This window comes from Homarus americanus, unplaced genomic scaffold, assembly GCF_018991925.1.
Source record: "Homarus americanus isolate GMGI-L3 unplaced genomic scaffold, GMGI_Hamer_2.0 scaffold23110, whole genome shotgun sequence".
NCBI lineage: Eukaryota > Metazoa > Arthropoda > Malacostraca > Decapoda > Nephropidae > Homarus > Homarus americanus.
Genome location: NW_024752122.1, coordinates 691,609 through 697,608, shown reverse-complemented (window position 1 = coordinate 697,608; position 6,000 = coordinate 691,609). Strand labels below are relative to the sequence as shown.

General features: G+C 40.0%; 1 protein-coding gene across 3 annotated transcripts in view; it reads left to right on the top strand.

Moving 5' to 3' along the window:
• The first annotated feature begins 458 nt into the window (after positions 1-458).
• The window catches only part of LOC121854949, a 45,485-nt gene continuing 39,943 nt past the window's right edge, over positions 459-6,000 (top strand). For all 3 annotated transcript variants that reach the window (XM_042349755.1, XM_042349758.1, XM_042349759.1), the window contains exon 1: positions 459-623. The gene's annotated coding sequence lies outside the window, so the exon portion shown is untranslated. The remainder of the gene's footprint in view (positions 624-6,000) is intronic.

Genomic DNA, 6,000 nt, shown 5'->3' with positions numbered 1-6,000 from the left:
CAATAGTGCTGGGGGGGGGGGCCACTGATGGTTAATCTTTCACAAAACATTTAAAAGCCATGAACGATGTAACACTGTAATGAATTAGTTGATACATTCATGTAGAAAGTATTTGAATTTGTCATATATATAATGGCGTTATCGTGAGTGAGGAAATACAGCTTCAAACAGCACATTTTCATCTACCTTTTAAGACAGTTAGCCCACCTTGACTGCTCTTGGTGGCGTGTATTGTAAACGTTCCTCATAAACCTTAGTAAGTAACCCAAGTGAAGATCTTTTACGAAACATCATAATATAAAAAACAAAAATAGTAATTGAATTATTCAATTTGAATTCTTACATAAGATACAAGGGAATAATTCGTGAACATTAAGCGACGTGAAAATGTTATCCGAGTGACCGGAGGAAAACTGGTGGCTGGCCCGGCTGTGCTGGAGGGAGTCGCAGTTGATACCTTGACTTGACAAAGTGAGGATGTTCGTGAGTGTGTGCTGCTGAGTGTGGGGGGATATTGTCAAGTTTTGTGGAAGAAACTTTAGCCCTGTGGTGTATTTAAGTATATCTACACACAAGACAAAGGAAAATACGTGCAGGAGTGTTAACCAATAACAAGTGGTGAGGTAAGTGTTAACGGGTGTGTGTGTCAGGGGTTAAAGGTGTGACCTCTGTTGCTGAAACTTAACTAACACAGCGCTGACGCCCGATTTTCCCCAACAGCGAATGACTGACCATGTACGTCTGTCATTAACGTTATTCTCTGTACTTTGAATGGTAGACAAGGCAATCCACTCTTGTGAAGGTGGACATTAGGTGTTATGGTATTTGAAACTCGCTAGTTAGGTGTTGTAACAATGGTGATGGAAGTTATATATATATCTCCCCCCTGAAACGATAATTTTACCGATAGTGGTTGGTGATAGTTAAGTGAGGTTAAGTTAGGTTGATGGTCTGACTGTCAGGTAGGAGTTTGTAGAGGGGAGTTGAAGACCTAATTTTCATTTTAGATCACCTGAAGACTCTCCACCCAGGCTTATTTCACCTAAAGATTAACCACCCTAACCTAATAAAACCTAACCTGTCTTGGTTAATAACGTCCATACGCGTTAGTAGTTAAACCACGTTTACTAAGACTCACTTGTTAAAAGCTAGGTGTTGTTACTTGATTTTGGTTAGAAAACAAGTATAGAAAGTTCGCAACAAGGCAAACAGGATTCTTGGGTTCTATCTAGGTCTGTGAGTAACAGAACTGCTGACGTTATCTTGAAACTTTACCTAGCATTAGTGAGAGCACATGGATTATGCGGTTCAGTTCTGGGTCCTTATTATAGAATGGACATAGATTCTTTGGAGAGAGTACAAAGAAGAATGACAAAAATGATCCATAATATTAGAAACCTTCCATATATGAAAGACTGAAAAGCTTAGCTTACATTCATTAGAGAGGCGTGAGAGTTAGGGAGATATGGAGGGGGTGTACAAGTGGGTAAGTGGGATTAACAAGGGTAAAATGGAAGATGTTCTGAAGCTCAGTAATAACAAAATAACTAGAACAAATGGCTTTAAATTAGATAAATTCCGATTCAGAAAGGATATAGGCAAGCACTGGTTTGGTAATAGAGTTGTGGATATGTGGAATAGGCTACCGAGTGCTATAGTAGGATCGGGGACGCTAGGGAGCTTCAAGACGAAGTTGGATAGGCACATGGACGTGCTGGGATGGGTGTGAAAGGGATCTGCCCTGTATGGGCCAGTCGGCCTCCTGCAGTATCCCACTTTCTTATGTTCTATGTTCTTAATTATTCGTCCATTCGCTGTTAACAGGTTCCCGCCATGTTTACCTGAGACTATACTCACTTAATCAGCTGTCTCCTGACCCCCTTGTAGGTTAGGTTGGGTTCCTTTGGTATGGGAATAGTTTTTCTTTTGGTGTGTTTTACTCAAATCTGACCTCCATTTTTTGTACAAATTAGCGGTTACTGTTAAAAATAAAAATGTATTATTTTTTGCAAAAACCGGTGATTTGCACAAGAAATGAAGGTCAGATTTGAGTAAAAACCCCTAATAACCTATTGTCTTACCAGAACCCGAGGACAGCCAATGGGCGAATATTTACCCCTATCCTAACACTAATCTAACACTAACCTAACCCCATCCCCCAAATATCGTTCGGGTGGTTAATCTCAAGGTAAAATAAGCTGGGTGGAGATTTTTCATTTGGACTTACTGGTGAATTGCCAAAAAACCTATTAACTGACTTTCGCCAGAACTACCAAGTCATTCCGATGACAAAATAATTGATTGAATTTTTTTTCCAGTTCACAGGTCACGACCTACTTCTTAATAGTTCCTTAAGTAAATTGAAAGTCGTTTTTTTCGGACTTTCAACACAAAACTCATTACTTATATGCTATTAATTACTTACACATTATTAATTACTTAAGCACTATTAATTACTTATACACTTACTTGACAAACTATTAGCGGTATATATATATATATATATATATATATATATATATATATATATATATATATATATATATATATATATATATATATATATATATATATATGTGTGTGTGTATATATATATATATATATATATATGTATATATGTAAATGTATATATATATATATATATATATATATATATATATATATATATATATATATATATATATATATATATATATATATATATATATGTGTGTGTGTACATAAGAATATAAGGAGTCTGCAATAGGCCGGTTGGTCTGTGCATGGCAGCTCCTGTCGAGAGTTACTACCACTCTCTATCATCCATGAATCTATCTAGCCTCCTTTTGAAACTTTCCAGAGTTCCCGCACTTACTACAAAGTTGCTAAGCTTGTTCCACTCGTCCACCACCCTATTTGTGAACCAGTTTCTTCCTATCTCCCTCCTAAACCTAAACTTATCCAACTTGAATCCGTTGCTCCGAGTCCTATCCTGCTCGGACATTATAAGAACTTTATCTATATCCCCTTTATTGATTCCTTTCACCACTTAAATACTTCCTATCATATCATTATTATTGTGTGTATATATACAGTTACATATTTGGGGAATGGGTTACGAATTACAAATATACTTACAAGTAACATAAGTGATAGATATATAACTAGATGGGGAAAAGCTCAAACTACAGTGCATTTTCAACATGGTGACAGTGCAAGTAGTATTTACTGGGAGTGAATACACTAGTTTATTACAAGTTATTGATAATTTTTACAATGGTTGGGACTGGGCTGTTCTTATAGCGATCAGTTCGTGCACGTATGGGCTGGATGCGGTTGTGGTGTCGAACAGCAATTCTCGGACTAGGGATCTCAGGTGGTAGTAGGAGCCGGTGTCGAGGATGGTGTAGAAGCTTCTTACCAAATTTGCAGATGAGGTCGTGGTGATGGTCAATGAGAGTCGAAAGGGTCAGTGTGTTGAGCGCTTCTTGATATGTGTGGGTAAGAGGGAGAGAATCTTGCATGCCCTCTTTTGTGTGTGTGTGTATATATATGTGTGTGTGTGTGTGTGTGTGTGTATGTGTGTGTGTGTATATGTGTGTGTGTGTGTATATGTGTGTGTGTGTATATGTGTGTGTGTGTGTGTGTGTGTGTGTATGTGTGTGTGTGTGTGTGTATATGTGTGTGTGTGTATATTAACAACATCACAATAGACTTAACCCAGCCCCCCACACACACACACACACACACACACACACACACACACACACGACTACCAAATCCATATACTGTATATTGAGGAAAGAAAACACACGATTGTAACATAACTCACGCTGTTCTCACCACAAAAAATACTTAACACTACATTCACTGACACTCACAAATTCCTTCCTTGGAACATTTTTTTTAGAAAGTTTATTTTAGGTTAGCAAGTATTTACCAATCATGCGTCCTACAAGGGTAAATAATTTAATTCAGAAAGGTTTGCTTGCATCGTGTATCATGTTCAATTAGCCAAATATTACTTATACGCTGTTGTGAGATTTAAGAACCGGTATCATCGATGATTCAATGAAAGAAGAATCCAAACTAGTTTTATGGTACAGTTATATACGTGTTGTCGGGTAGAGGTGTGAGTTATGGTGTCCTAAGTCGTTACATGTTGTCGGGTAGAGGTGAGAGTTATGGTGCCCTAAGTCGTGATAAGTCCAAGTTGAAAAGATCACACTAGGATCCTGTACAGTCACCAAAAAGGTTCCTCAGTGCGATCTTTTCCACAGATTTTGTCACATTCCACCAAAGGGTCTACATAGGAGCCATGTGGAGAGAGGCTGTAATAGGATAGGATTATTGTTGGCCAGGGTAGTTTAGGGATTAGCTTGGGTTAAAGATGATTACTTGGGCAACGTTTGAAAAAATAAAAGTACAGTATTTCATTGGTTGGTTGACGTGTGATTTGAGCCGTGGTGGTGACGCAGGAACTTTGGTTCATGATACTGAGTCACAGCACAAGACGGACACTCACAGGCTGGACGTGTACGAGTTTCTCTTAGAGAGTTGTGAGTTAATGAGAGGCTTCAGTGTATGCCCTGGGGGGTGGTTGTTCAGACGGGCAGCAGACAGTGTGTTGAAAATCACCAACAACATAGTGTGTCAGATCACCACCAACACAGTGTGCTGGGTGTGCCTCGTAATGGAGTACAGTACAGTGTACATTTATTTCATACAGGGAAGCTGCCAGTCTTGGGTGGAAGCGCTGCTGATTTTACAGTTGTGAAATTATGGACCAGTGTTCATAAATCACAATTTCGAGATGATTGACAGCTGTCTTCATTACGGCATTAGTTTCAGACTTGGTTGGAGGAAGTTCTCTCTCCAATAAATTGGAATGGAACTCGCATACATATTTTACCCCCAGGCAAAAACAGTTAAGTTGCCAATTTATCAGGGCTATGAAATACAGTGCTTTACACCTAGACTGTGAACTAAACAAAGCAGTCACAGGAGAATCGGCATAAATCCCCCCCCCCCCACACACACAATTGACTTAATACACAAATGCTGCAAGACAAGTGTGTGAGAGTACATTTACATAAGCTAAACATACTTTGTACAGTTGTCTGGTAATCAGCAGGTCTCCACAAATACTTCCTTTACACGCTATTGCTTCTTGTTGGTAACTGTAGCTTAATTCATCATAACATACCTGTGAATGGAAATGACTTCATCCGATTACTGTAGAGTCGAACAGGACTGTTGTGCATTATTCAGTGTATACTCTTCATTTCACGGGTAACATTGCTACACTGTACAGACCAACATCAACGAATTAAACTTTACTCCAGACTATAGGTTTACGACTCTACTGTACTACATGAATATAAATAATACACACGACTTACATCTTCCTCCTGTATGTGCACCTGCCTGTGACTGTTTGGTTGCGCGCCTGCTTGTGACTGTGTTTGTGTGTGTGCGCCTGCCCGTGACTGTGTTTGTGTGTCTGCACCTGCCATTGACCGTGTATGTGCACCTGCCATTGACCGTGTATGTACGCCTGCCTGTGACTGTACATGTATGTGCGCTTGCCTGTGACTGTACATGTATGTGCGCTTGCCTGTGACTGTACATGTATGTGCGCCTGCCTGTGACTACATATATTTGCGCCTGCCTGTGACTGCGTGTATGTACACCTGTGACTGCGTGTATGTACACCTGCGACTGCGTGTATGTATGCCTGTCTGTACATGTATGTGCGCCTGACTGTGTTTGTGTGCCTGTGGCTGTGTTTTTATGTGCGCTTGCCTGTGACTATACATGCATGTGTGCCTTCGTGTGTGTGTGCGTGCGTGCGTGCGTGACAGTGAGGATGTTACACAGATGTACAATGAGCTACAAAAGTGTTCCCAGTTTTGGATGAATGTGTCGCAGTACTCCAGCTTCCTAGTCCCGCACGCTCTCTGGACAGTTGGCGGGTCTGGGGAGGGTTAATACGGAAGGTTCTAGGGGCATAGATTAATT